This window comes from Oxyura jamaicensis, chromosome 3 (genome assembly GCF_011077185.1).
Source record: "Oxyura jamaicensis isolate SHBP4307 breed ruddy duck chromosome 3, BPBGC_Ojam_1.0, whole genome shotgun sequence".
In the NCBI taxonomy this organism is placed as follows: Eukaryota; Metazoa; Chordata; class Aves; order Anseriformes; family Anatidae; genus Oxyura; species Oxyura jamaicensis.
In genome coordinates this window covers 24,639,752-24,653,905 of record NC_048895.1, presented here as the reverse complement: position 1 = coordinate 24,653,905, position 14,154 = coordinate 24,639,752, and the positions used below count along the sequence as shown (strand labels likewise).

Here is a 14,154-nt window from a genome sequence, read left to right as displayed (position 1 = left end):
ACAGTTGAGATTAGTCTAAACTGTGAGATGGAGGTAATGGCCAAGTAGTTATTATCTTATGGACTGCCAGTTTTATCACTAGATAAAAAGACAAAAGCTGTACATTTTGGCTTACTGTTGCATACAAGCATTATTCAGAACAGTGCTTGGACATTTAAGACATGACTGTTGCTCACAACTGAACTGCCTTAAAGGAAATCATGAGCTATTCTTTCAAAAAGGTCAGATTTTTAAATGATATATTTCTGTAAATGACAAATGTCTCTGAAGAGTCAAAAACTAAAGCATCCAAACACAAAACAAAAGCTATTAAGCAAGGATATATTTCAACATCAAGAAAGAACCCCTCCCTCCCTTTACCTAATTTTCTAAGAGGAATGATGACATTACAAACTTATAAAGCAACTGAATAGTTACAGGGGGACCTGGAGCTGCAAAGACATCCGGATGCTTCCCAGAGACAAACTACTGCCTAGGCAATGCAATTCTACAACTAGAAAAATAAGCAGTACCTGAAACAAGGTTCAACAGAAACATTCAAGGAGAAGGCTTCTGGCTGCAAGTTTTTACTTTTGAGTGCATTTGCACTGAAAAGAGCATTTTGACTACTTCACCTAATGTTAACATAAACAAAACAAAACAATATTAATGTAATCACTACACTGAAAGAAATCACAACTTTCAGTATTTTAGGTTATTTGCGTAGTTTTTTTTAAATTAAAGTTCCAAGAATATGAACAAACAGGTCGATATTCTTTAACTAAAATGAAAACAGAAATGTTTTATGTATGTATATGCTTTCAAATCTCTGCAATCTCTTTTCAACATAGCAGATTAATTCCCTGGCTAATTCTTGGTTGGCCCCCCCCCCCCCCCCCTTTTTTTTTTTTTAAAAAAAAAGACCACCCCCCGGATTGGACACAGAAGTCTCTTTGATTTGTAAAGAAAAGAAGCTTTCTTGTGCTGGACTCTGCACTATCACCCCTCATAGCACCTTTCTAGTAGCCTGTTTTGATGGATAATTCAGTTATGATGCTCCAAATCCCAAGAGCATAAGTACTCATAGGATTAAATACGCACAAAGTGTATGCTAAAAGCCATTTAATAGCGTTTGTTCTGTGGCTCCTCCTCTGATATTTCCTTCTCCTCTGATACAAATTAAGAAACTTGGCATCAGTTATCCCTCAGCAAATACTGTAAGGTTTTTTCCTGGGCTGAGAAGAATTCCAATATAGCCCTTTTTTAGGACAGCCCTATCTGTGGCATTTACATACAGATTTAATTTCATTGTTAGTACCTGACATTAACTTAAAACCAATGCAGTCCTCTCTTTTTAAGACAGGTTACTCTTAAAACATTTTAGAAAAAACGTTAAGTTTGATACATTTGAGGCCTTGGCTGTTACTTACTTTAAAAGCATGAGCAAATTTTTTTTTTCATTATTTTCTTTATTTTTTATTTTTAATCAAGGTTTCTGTCCAATTTTCGGCAAAGGAGAACATCAAGGTACCACTGATGGCTGTGTCGCACCCCTGCCCCTTCATTCAGGCATTAAAATAAAATGCTATACAAAGTAAATAATGTCAAAACATTTGTGCTTTGTAATGCATCATAGATTAAACAAAAACACCTTAGAAAAGCCACAGACAGAAGGGGATAGTCTAGCTAAACTCTTTAGTTTGACTTTTGCACATAGTATTTCACTGATAATTTGTGTGCGATACTCAAAAACATATATGCCTCTTCATAAGCTATTCAAATCAACTGTATTCCAACTAGAACACCCTGTTCAAGAAGAATAATATATTGGAAAATTGGAAACATTCTGTACTTTCTATTGCTGGAAGACTTGGGCTTACCTACCATATAACCCATATTTGTATTCTGCTTACAGTAAACTGCACAACAGTATATACATGAGTAATACAAAAAAAATAAAAGGACTTTTCTTCTGCTACTTTCAGACAAATGCCTCATTCAGTCTTTATTACAAAATGTATTATAACACTTGAAAATAAACATTTACACACAGCACAAAAGTTGAGGTAGAACTTACAAATTGGACGGTTATTTTTGAAGAATTTCAAACAACAAATATTAAAATAAAGCAAAGACTTCCAAAGGGAATTTCTTAGGACAATGTTCTCAATTGCACGTGTGTTAACACTTTCAGCTTACTCCTACCTCATGTAGAGATTATATTCTGTTGCACAAATAGAAAACTTAAGGAAAAATAGAAAACTGAAAACAAAATGGTATGTCTATATGTAATTTGCTACATATTTTTTTTTACTAGCAATCATACAGAACATAATTCTTTAATGCTACTTAGATGTCCTTAGATGCCTGTAAGGAGGACAAAATATTATGTCTTATCTAGATACATGTAACCTGAAGCCACAGATAATCACCTGCTCTAAGCAGTAGTAGTTTTTTTGCAATAGTAGAAAAGCACAGCTTTTTTTTTTCTTCCCCCTCTGCATCAGCAAAGCATTCTCTTGCGGAAATCTATTCCAACTATTCTCCTTCACTTGCAAATCTTAAGAACATCTTTAGTTACTTGATGAGGTGTATGAAAAAGAAAAGACAGACAATTCAGGCTCTTTTGTCCTGAATTTGATTAGAACATCTCAGGTAACATCTTGGGACACCCGCTGTTTTCCAAAAATCTTTTTCCTAAGAATAGCTTCCCTATACAGTGAAACCTTGACTGATACACAGTAGTTTCTGTTGAAAAATTACTTGGCAGGAAACACAGATTCTTCCAGTAGCGGAGCCTGACCCAGCAACCATAGAGTATATGATGGTAAGTACATTAGAAATATGACACATGGGTGAAGTGTTTTAACTTTAGCTATCCCAAAGAAAGGCAATCACATATAAAGAAGTCTGTTTTCAATATATGTATTTTCTTGAAAGACATCCAACCCAGCTCTTCATATGTTCCTGGAAAGCTCTCTGTACATCAGGGAAAAACAAACAACCTCCCTATCATTCCGTGTTAATGATCGATCTACTCACCAAAGAGAAAAATAAGCAACCTCTGCAACGATTGGCTCACAATCAGTTCTATTTCAAGCAAAAATGAAAACACTCTGAATACATTAAATATTCCACGCCTGAGTGTATGAGACATTCAAACAGAAGCACGTCAAGCTCCCCAGAAGACTCAGTTTGTTTGTTTTTAAATGAAAAAAGGAGAAACCCACAAAAATACAACTCTTCCCAGAATCATATAGCTGGACTGTGCATAGCCTGTTTGGTATGCAACCAATTAAGAAACCAAACCAACATTTTCTTTCAGTTTGATGGAGTTTTACGGTCTGTGGCAGTCATTCACAACAAATAGCTTGAGGGACTGAGACATCTGCTGCTTCACACAACAGCAACTAGACCTAAGCATAATTACTTATGCTTATATATCTTATATATACATATCTTTATATATATATTTCAGTGTATGTATATACATTCTGTAAATACATATACTGAGCTTGCAACATTAATCACAACCTATGTTTGCATACATTTTACCTAGGGAAAAATGGAGTAAGGCACAAGATGAAGAGCTCTGTGGTAGAATCATTTACTGCGTGTTTCTATTTCTGGGCAACTTCAATGTTTGTACAGATCTGCATCTGGAAAAATCGGCAGGTATAGCACAGCAATGTAATAGCAACAAACAATATTATTTATACCATTTAAAATCTAGTTCAGGCATGGTAGGTCATATCACTTACAAAAACAGCTCCACATCTGTCAAAACATCCAAATCTTATCACAGAAACAGTGCTATAATTTACAATATTCAGATGGTTACAAAGCAATACTGTGAAGAAACCAGGAACTGCAAAAGCAAATGGAAATAACAAAAAATGCCAATATCATATCATCATGGAAATCTCCATATACAGATCCAAATAATGATTTGAATCAATAGTCCTTAAATCAGTTTGGAAAGTTCAAAAGCCAAATATAACCCTCAATTCATAACTAACTGGAACAGAAGTAGCACGAAGTGCACTGAGTTAGGCCAGCGAACAGTTCTTCGCTAAGAAGCTACATCCAGCCCACATTGTTGCAAAGATTATCTCCAATACAATTGTTTCCAACCAACTGATCCTTTACATACCATAACCCAAAGTTTCTGACCCTGAACACGTATATACCACATATAGTTACCGTATTCAGTTATTTTCTTGAGCCCAACCCCCCTTTAACATACTAAAGAGCTAAGCCCTTGGCATGCTGGAAATTCTCTTTTGGTAGAAATATCTATCTGAAAAAGCAGACACCACTCTGCTAGAGCAGCATAGTTACAAACTAATTTTAATGCATGATTATTTTCATTTTTTGAATTAGTTCTCATTTTGTAAATGATATAACCATCTAATTAAAAAAAAATATATATTTTTTCCCTCATTAATTACACAACAGACCATTCTTTTTCTATTTTATTTTTTTCTTCCTATAAGCACTATTTTTCTTCATTATTTCTAAACTTGCTTCATGAAGACTTCTCACCAGATCAGTTACTTTTCTTACAAATCCCTTCACCCCACTTAGTGTTGAATCAATACTCCCTTGGTCCATGATTACAGATCTCTGAGACTTACACTGCAGTTTTGTTGCAGAAACTCATCTACTGAAATCTTACTCTCAACTGGTGCATTAGAACCAAATTGCCTAGAGCATTCACTGTGATTATCTCTGGTGCTGACCTACATAATAAAAGGAAAATGCTTCCAATATAATGTTCTAAGACTCTACCCTGACTTGGCTGTACAACTACTTTCTGACCCCTGCTTTAAAATGGACAGTAATTCCCTTCAGCTTTTGTCAGATTTCCTACTGAAAATCTCCTTTGACAATAAATGCATTAGTTTCTGTTGAAATCACAACACGTATGCTGAACTAATAAAGTAAAAGTACTCTTTTTTTTTTTTTTTTTCATCAGGAAAAATTACTGACACTATTATCATCAGGGCATTTCATATTTACTCTGCACATACTTTAATTGTTCTTGAAAAAAAATTAAAATTTGAGACTAATGCAAAATTCGTTCTTTTTATCTTTATTTGGCTTTTAAAAGACATTTTAACAAGTAAATAGTTTCCATATTTTTAATAGACTACTCTCCTGAGCAACCAAAATATACATAGATTTGTCCTTGATGAATGATATTTGAGCCAGAGAGAACTGACGAAAAATTACACAATTTAAATGATTACATGTCACTGTTATTTCAATCAGCTAAATCATTTTGATTCAAATCTTTTTTTTTTTTTCCACTTCTACTTGTGACTTTCATTTTATTCCTTTAAAAGATGAATTTTCAGTGGTAAAAATCACTCTTTAAATTATGCATAGACTTTTTTTTTTAACTAGGAGATTCCAATGTAGACATTCTTTATAAAACTGCAATTTTAGCAGAAAATTCCTGTTGCTTTAAAATGTAAATATTAGAGAACAATAAATGGTACTTCCTGTGTTCTAAATAAAAAAGTAAACGTTTAAAGACTTCTAAATTACAATGGAAGCACAATTGACAAATACAGCAGGTGTATATTAGATCAGTTACATAAAATTGTGTGACTTGCAACTAGAGAGATTATCAAAATGCAGGTTGCAATCACAACTTGCTCCTTTCTTATGTATATCTTGGAAATGTGTGGGTTCTTATTACACTGCTACAAGACATTAAAATGAGTAGATCTCAGTGTTTCAACCTAGAGTTACAGACCACACAAGAAAAACATACTTCTTGTCTTTTCAGCTCCCAAGGAATTTCTCAACTTTGAATTGTTGAGCTTTGAAGGTGTTGAGCTATAAAAGAAATCAGGTTTTTGCACATGCATGACAATCAACAAATCTAAAGCCTGTAGCTACCACTTCTACATACTCTCATTTCAGCTACTTCACCAACAAAGTTCACCAGAACATTCATCCAATTGTCTTCCAACTTCGTCATCAAACATGTGCTGCTGGTATATTAATTTAGATTACTAATTTTAAGTGTAGGTTTAATATATTTTGTAATGTAAATTGGTAATTCCAATTGATTTTTATGTCTATCCTACCTTATGACAACTGTGGGATCATTTGGATTTTTACACATTATTTTACAGATAAGTGATTGCATCATCAACAGATACTGAATGTATAAAGGTATTAACTTTTTAAAAGTGTTTAGCATTACACAATTCAGCTAAATTCCCATTTTAAAATAATTATTCTACACTTTCTACTCAATAAACGATAGATTTATCACTTCTTGTTAACTTTCAGAGAAAAAAAAAAAAACATTTCTAACTTCTTGTTAACTCATTACATTTCAGAAAACTAGACGGAACACGTAGATTAATTCCATCACCTACCTTTAGTGGGTCTTCTCTCTGCGATATTTTTCACTCTAATTCTCTGGCCTACCAGTTAAAGCTGTTTCTTGTTTCTGCTTTAAATGGTGGAAAACTGGAAAGGTACTGTTTATATAATGCTTCCCAGATCTTTGTCTTTGTGATGTTCTGGTAATTCATTCTTCCCCACTCCATGTACTACCTTGTCCTCACACAATCCAATTAAACTCTTTAAACTCATTCCCCAAGTACCTCCTTATATGTTTTAGCAAGATCATCATTCAGAATTTTCCTAGTGACTTCAAATTCCAAAATTATTCAGGAAGAGACTAGCTCTTGAATCTGAGATGCTAGTTTCACCTACAAAAACACTTCAATGGCAGAAAAGCAGGCAGGCCAAAAATTGTAAGGAACCTATGCAAAAATCATGGCTAGAAGTAACAGACTACCAATAAGATTTATATATACCCTTTTTTTTCCCCATAACTTTATATGACCTTTTAAGATACAGGAAGATCCTTATAGCTGCAAGGGGCAAAAGTCATTGATTAGGATGCTGGAACTGTGCATGACTATTTTTTCCTAAGATAACTCATAGTAGATAATTACTATGAATGTTTTAGTTTGTTATATCAGGCAACAAATCTCTGTAAATGTGTATTCCACTTTGAAAGCATTACCAACCATCTAACAAACAAATATTAACTTAGATTGTCAGCAATGTTCTGCTAAAAAAAAAACTTCAGTTTCTATATAACAGGGTGGGGAGGAAAAGCAGACAAGAGGAAATGAGTCCAACAATCCCAAATGAAATCTAAAGCATTTAGTTATCAAAAGTAGCACAAAAAAGGTCAAGGTCATGAGCAGACGATAACAGGATTCATGAATGTCTGACGTAGTATTTCCTTTTCATTGGAAACAGAGCCAAGCACTATACTAGGCAATTTAGAGAACCTCTTGTGCAATTGCCATTTGGGATATTTGCTGTAGTCAATTACTACCACCTAAAGAAGCATGGAGAAATAAATGAGGCATCCAATAGCATAACAGCATCGCTCATTACCAAAATGATGTGTTTACTGTTCTGGACAAATATTAAGGCTAAAGTTATTGACTGCCAATGCTTAGGATATGTGCTTGAGTGTTAAAGTCTGTCAATGGCTTTAGGCTCAGGTCATATTCACTTACAGAAGACACAGAAGTGTTAGAGAAGTCCTAAGTATATGTTTATCTTTATAGCATTTACACTTATTTGTGACTTGTATAATTTTATAGTTATCACACTATCCTTATCAGACAATTGTGTCTTCTTGAATGTTGTTTTCAAAGAAAAATGTTTCACCCATCAATTATGTTATTCATTCTTATGATGTATCACAAGGTGTAGGCACTTCCCCTAAAATCTCTAGGAGCAGCTAGATTTGTAATCTTATTGTAATCTTATCTCTGTGAAGAATGGATTTAAAATCAGACCCTTCATTTTATGTTGTAAACCCAAGAATACTGATATCATCCATCAATTAGATGAACGTACTGCATGTAAAATTAGTCCAAATACAGGCCATTTGGCTTTTGGTGAAAGAACATGCCCATTTTCACACATACTTTCCCTCCTTTCATTTCGCTTGCAGCTTACTCATTTACAGTGTAGCATCATAACCCCTCTTTTACTCTGCAATCTCAAATGCCAATATATCCAGCTGACCTTAGCTTTCATCCGTGTCTTTATGCGGGATGAGGAACACTACAGGTTGTTATAGTTAGTCTCCAAAAAAGAACTTCATTCAAATTTCCCCTTTTCTTATCAGATGACTTGACATTTTTGTCTCAGCTCTATATAGCTGCACACATCTACCCTAATATCTTTCACAGTAAATATGTTTCATGCAGCCACGTGGGGGAGACTCACCCACAAGTGAAAAATTTCAACTTCATCTTGCATAGAAGCAAGTTCCATAGTTGTAGCTAGTTACATGGCTTTGATACTGCCGTTGGTGAAACAGCAGTTACACAAAACTTAGCACAAGGTGCAAGACCTGCAGAGGAACTGCATACAAATGAAAATAATAAGCCTGCATTAAGTTCTAATCTGTTGTGGTTACACTGCTTTTAGTTCCCAAATCAGCTTGCTCTGGGGAGCACACAATTGCAGTCAATGCTGAAAGACAGATCCAAAGACTTTCTGTTTTTCTCTAAAGAGGGAAGTAAATACAAGAATGGAGAAAGAAATAAAAAGAAACTAACTTTGAAGTTAGAGTTTAACTACAACATGGGGGAATAGACAACTTCCTTAACAGAAAAGGGAGAGTTTGTTTTGTAGTACCTGGCATATGCGTTGCACAATGTAATTCTCAATGAAACGCTCAAGAAATTCTGTACCGAGCTATTTCAGAACATGGTTTGTTAGCTCACCGTGGGATATGTACCTGCAGTTTTGCAAGGATGTTTAAAACAACAGCTGTAAACATTCATCTATTCAGTTAGCAATAGGTGGGAATAGTGTGTGCTCCATGCCTTGCATCTGGTCTGACTACATGTGGAACTCAATTATTTTAGCCATTCAGTTTTGTTGAAATTGAGCTTGTAATGTTTACTTCTAGCGCAAAACTGAGGCAGAAAAATGTGAATGCTGTGTTCCGAAATCTGTTGATATTCGTATGTTTCTATACAAGTTGCTGTCATCATTTGGACTTCAAAAAGCATGGTATTACTCATCAATGAACCTTGATGATTGTCCTATCTGGCATTATGACTCCTAATACCATCATTTCAATTTTCACAACACTGGGTAAAGACACTGTAAAGAGAGAAAGGTTAACACCTTCCAATCTAAGAATCAGTGGGAAACACTTGAAAAAACGGAAAGCTTAATATTTTTGTCTGCTTTTAGAAAGTCCATGACACTAGCAGTAGAACAGTTCAGGTATTGAACATAATTCTCAAATGAGCAAAAAGGCTTGTACTTTCACAGTACTAGCTGAGAATATGAAGAAACTTTAGCACAGAAAGAATGGTGACGTTCTTTTCCCCACACTAATAGCAGTGATCCTGCTTGGCAAATATAACAGTGCAGTAGAAAATTTCTAGCCAGAAATCAGTACCTGGAAAGTTATACTATTTAATATTCTCTTTTTTGCCAGTGGTACAAAACCACTTCAGTTATTCCTGAATAACTCTTGGCAGACTGGATCTTTTTTTTTCTTTTTTTTTTTTTTTTTTCCAGCAGAAACCATAATTGCATAGTAGAAGAAAAACAGAGGGAGCCAAGCACCACTATGCTAATTATTTTGAAGTGTGTTAATGTGCTCGGTGTATCCCCAGAATTGCTTCTGTCATGTAACATCTTCAATCTGTCAAATCTGTCATCTGCTTAAGCAAAATGAAATATGTTCTGGGAACACGTGCCTTGAGACTGAAAGCGTAACTATCACCAAGAGGTCACTCTCCCTTGCGACTGCTTTCTGAAGTAATAAGGTTTATTTCTAGGGGTCTGGAGACCTTGTGATCTCCTCTGTACCACATTAAGGAAAGCTTTTATAAGGCACCTGGCTTTTGGCCTCTTATTAAAATCCTTCTGAAACGTATTGTAGTAATAGATACAATTCATAATAGCTGAGAACTATATGGATATCAATGTGGGATCTCTACAGGATAAAGGAAAAGGTGTCTCTTCCACTTATTATCCTCCCAAAGAGAGAGAGGTAAATCTCTCTTGGTTCACCAGTGTGTCTCTCAGATTCCAGGAACCTTCTGTTAAAAATTTCATGTACAACAAATTTACTACCTACGTTTTTCACAGATTCATTTCTCCCCTTTCCTCCTCTCTCCCATTCAATACACACTTAAAAGCAACTATTAAAATCTCATTTAACAGACTACAAGAGAGGGGTTAAAGAGGAGGAACTCCCAGTGTAGTGACCTAATAGTTTAGCTGAACACGCAAGTCTTGTCATTCCTTTGGTCATACTTAAAGTCTCTCTATACTGTTCCAACCTTGGGTTTGATACCTGATCAGAAAGATTTAAGAAGTAGAAAAAGTGGGAAAAATCTGTTAGCCTCAAACCTCTCTAGAGCAGTTGTCTAGTGGGAGAAAGGCTGCTCCCTTCTCTTTTTTGATCTCTTCCCTTAAACGTTGAATTTATCCAATGTCGAAGAACTGCCAAATAAAGCAAAGCACGGGGAGCAAGTTGGCAAGGAGACAACAGTTTAGTTTTGAAAGTAAAAAGGATATTATTTCTATGATAAATGACACAACTTTCTTGCATAACTATTTAAAGACCATCAATGTGCAAATAATGAAACAATAAAGTTGCATTTGGGCACGTTGTGCGTCAGAGAGCACGAGATGACAGTTCTGTTAGATCTATACTGGCTTTGCTTTCTATAAAGGTATACTCCACTCTTCTCAGATTTGAAATAACTGCACACCACCTCAGCATGTTTCTGGTGAGAACAATTTAAACCAAAAAAATCATTATTTCCCATTTAGATACACACAGAAAAACATTTGTTGCTGAGAAAATGACACTCTGAAGTATAATTTAAGTGAAAATTACCGAGCAGTTGACACAGAATTCCCAACCACATACATCTGTGCATGACTAAGGATATAAAACAAGCTCTCATGTGACCTTTCAATCTTAAGACATAATGATTAGCCTATAATATTGCTAGTCTGCTCCCTGCTCTCCTGAAGTCTTATTAAAAACACCCTTTCAAGACACATTTCTACCCCACTAACAGGCAAATTCCTTTGCTGCCAAGAAAAGCAAGCGAGAGAACTGTATGAAATATCACCTACACCATATTGCGCCTTCGGAAAACCGAGCGATTGGCTCACAGGCATGTTATCGCCAGGTGCAGCTAGCAGTTGAAAATGCAATCAGAAAAGAGGCATATAAGCTGACAAAAGCTCCAAGCATCGAGGTAGCCAGTGTAACCACACGGATTAAGCTGCCGGAAGCAGCTGTAACAAGTCACTGTAGGATACGTTACAGTAGGCTACTGGTATACCAGGCACATGGCACCTCCACCTCTCGCTGCCTGCATAACGATGCTCTCGCTTCCACCCCACCACCCTCTGCACACAGCTTGGCATTTTAATTCATTTTGCTTCATTCTTAAACATATTTTTAGAAAATCATCAAGATGGAAGAGCACTCTTATTTCACGTATCAAGAAACTACAGTGGGATGCTTTCCTTTATGTGCTCTAAGCTTTTTTTTTTTGAATCATTCTCCCTTTTACACACACACACACACACACACACACATATATATATATCTGCTAGACCACTCAAAACTCCCTTTTTATTCCCCATTCTATTACTTGAGCTCTGGCTGCACTTTTAGCAGTAACTTGTGGTTTAACAGCTTGTTCCAACCCATTTTCCATTATTAATAGTTTCTAAATTACTTTCTTACAATAGAAGGTAGCTGAAGATCCCAAAACTGATGTAGAAATGCCAGGATCCTGCTTATGTTGAGAGCAATTTATCAAAAACTACCACTTTTCACTTTTTCCTCCTGTTTTCTCTTCCTATCGCTTTCCTTTCTTTCCATCCTAGCACTTCACCCTCCCTCAAATATATCCATACAGGAAAAAAAGCCAACCACCACCCAACTTTTTTTTTTTTTTTTTTTTTTCCTTTTTTAAAAAATCCTACTGTATCCAGAGGCACATTTTGGTTGGCAGTACTTTGATCCAGACGTCAGTATATGCCACACTGGTCATGATTAAATATTCTAGTGGAATGTAAAAGGACTCTGGTTTAGCTCTTGAATGCTGTTTCCTTTTCTTAGAAAAATGGTTGAAAAAAGCACTCACTTCAAAAAACTTTAACCTTATTTTTGTGGATCCAAACCTCATTTAGGCAAAAATTGGACAGAGATGGCCAGCAGCATCCAGAAAAATATTAAGAAAAAAAACCTCTCTCCTCCTGACTTCCAGTTAACTACTAGCTGAAGCACATTCCAGAATGATTATTTAAAACTATAGTAGTTCCAAAGCCTACATTATCTGTAGTTCACACTTTGAACGTAATCAGGAAAGTTTGAAAGTGATCATACCAGTTCCTTTTGAAGACTTCCAATTAGAAAAGGTATTTACATAATCATTTGATAAACGCTTTTTAACAAAGTAGGAATATATCTAATGCATGGAGCATGGCAGCTACATTCAACCCATGTACTGTCCTTCCAAAAACAGCTGTAATTATTTTGAAAAAATAAAGTTAAACAAAGATAGTCCAGAGAACATATAGACCTGAAGTAATTTATTTAGCAAACCAACAAATGTCGCGCATATGTAGCCTGGCTTGCTTTATTGCTGGGAAGCTGCTTATATGTCAGACCAGTTGGTTAGAAGGATTTGAGGGTCCAGAGTACATCAAACCTGAAGCAGATATATGGTGGTAGAAATGGGGAAGGGAAGAATAACGGTAGGAGAGGCCTAGAGGGCAGTCCCAGTACCAATAAGGGAGTTTATAATGGTCCACACGCACTTTGCACAACCCTAAAGCTACTTAGATGCTTCCGTTTACCACTTCTTATTTGCACTGTCTTACAATTCTAATAACTACTTTAAAAGACAAATATCGTAAAGAATGAGGGTAGTCCAACCATACGTATATCCACCTCTTGACAACCTTCCAAGCTTGGCTTAACTTGCCCTTTTCTCTTGCACACAGTGTTTTCCACATCAAATCTTTTTGATAAAAAAAATAAAAAAAATAAAGAAATAACTATTTGCATGAAACTTCTGTGGTTTTAAAATACATATTCTACTGATAACTAGATATAGAACTAGCTAGCTCTTCAGGTAGTGCTTAGACATCTTTATGAAGATGATTTATCAAACTTGTATTATGGATGAAAACAACATCAGTCAGCCTTAATTTTCCGATTCCTTAAATACTCTTAAAATTGTTAAAAACCATGATATATTTTAAAAAAACAATCTGATCTAACTTAAGAATGAAAACCTTAAATGGAAAGATATTCAAGTTATTTCATTAATTTAGCACAGATCAATCCTTATACAACTTCTAACTATTTTTGGAAACTGAGCTTGATGCTGTAATCAGATCAACATAAATGTCATTGTATTCAAACATCTAGAGAACTTAATGAAAGAAAATGTAAACATATAAGGATTAAAGATAGTGTTCAAAATCACATATTAAATGTCTGTAGTGAGGTTGTATCTCAGAATGTCACAGTGCTTGCTTATCAAATCCTTTGCATTATTGCAGTTGCAACACATGATGAATTCAGATAAACAGAATGATAAGCCCTTCAGAAGATTTCCATCATGAGAATGTATGGTGTAATAGCTTCCAGTACTCAGGTTTATCAAGCTAGACCAAAAATGTTGGATACGCTCCAACTGCTTTACAGATTAGGGCATCAAGGATCCTGAGATCACTTCCCAAATGCCACCAGATGCTACATCTTCTCCCGGACTTGGAATCCTGGCTTCCTTGACATCTCCTGCTGACTTTAGGAAATTCCACTACAGCAACTCTATGTCCTCCTCAGAAGAAAAATGCAGCAGCACATCCAAGCTGCACTCCTTCAAAGGTCCGTGCATAAATAATGATTTGAAATGAAACATCAGCTTTTCAGGATTTAATTGCACAGTACTATGATGGTTAAATTTGTACATTCCTGGCTGTTTTAGTCAGCAGGATTGTTGCCTGACAGACACATATTAATGCCTGCTGTTCATGTGACAACAAGACTAAACAGGATAAAGATGACAGATGGCTAACAAAACTCTGTCACACAAAGAAAAATAT

General features: G+C 35.5%; 1 protein-coding gene across 2 annotated transcripts in view; it reads right to left on the bottom strand.

Annotated features, from left to right (window-relative positions):
• The window catches only part of TTC27 (tetratricopeptide repeat domain 27), a 109,774-nt gene that overhangs the window by 36,378 nt on the left and 59,242 nt on the right, over window positions 1–14,154 (bottom strand). The gene's annotated exons all lie outside the window — the stretch shown is intronic.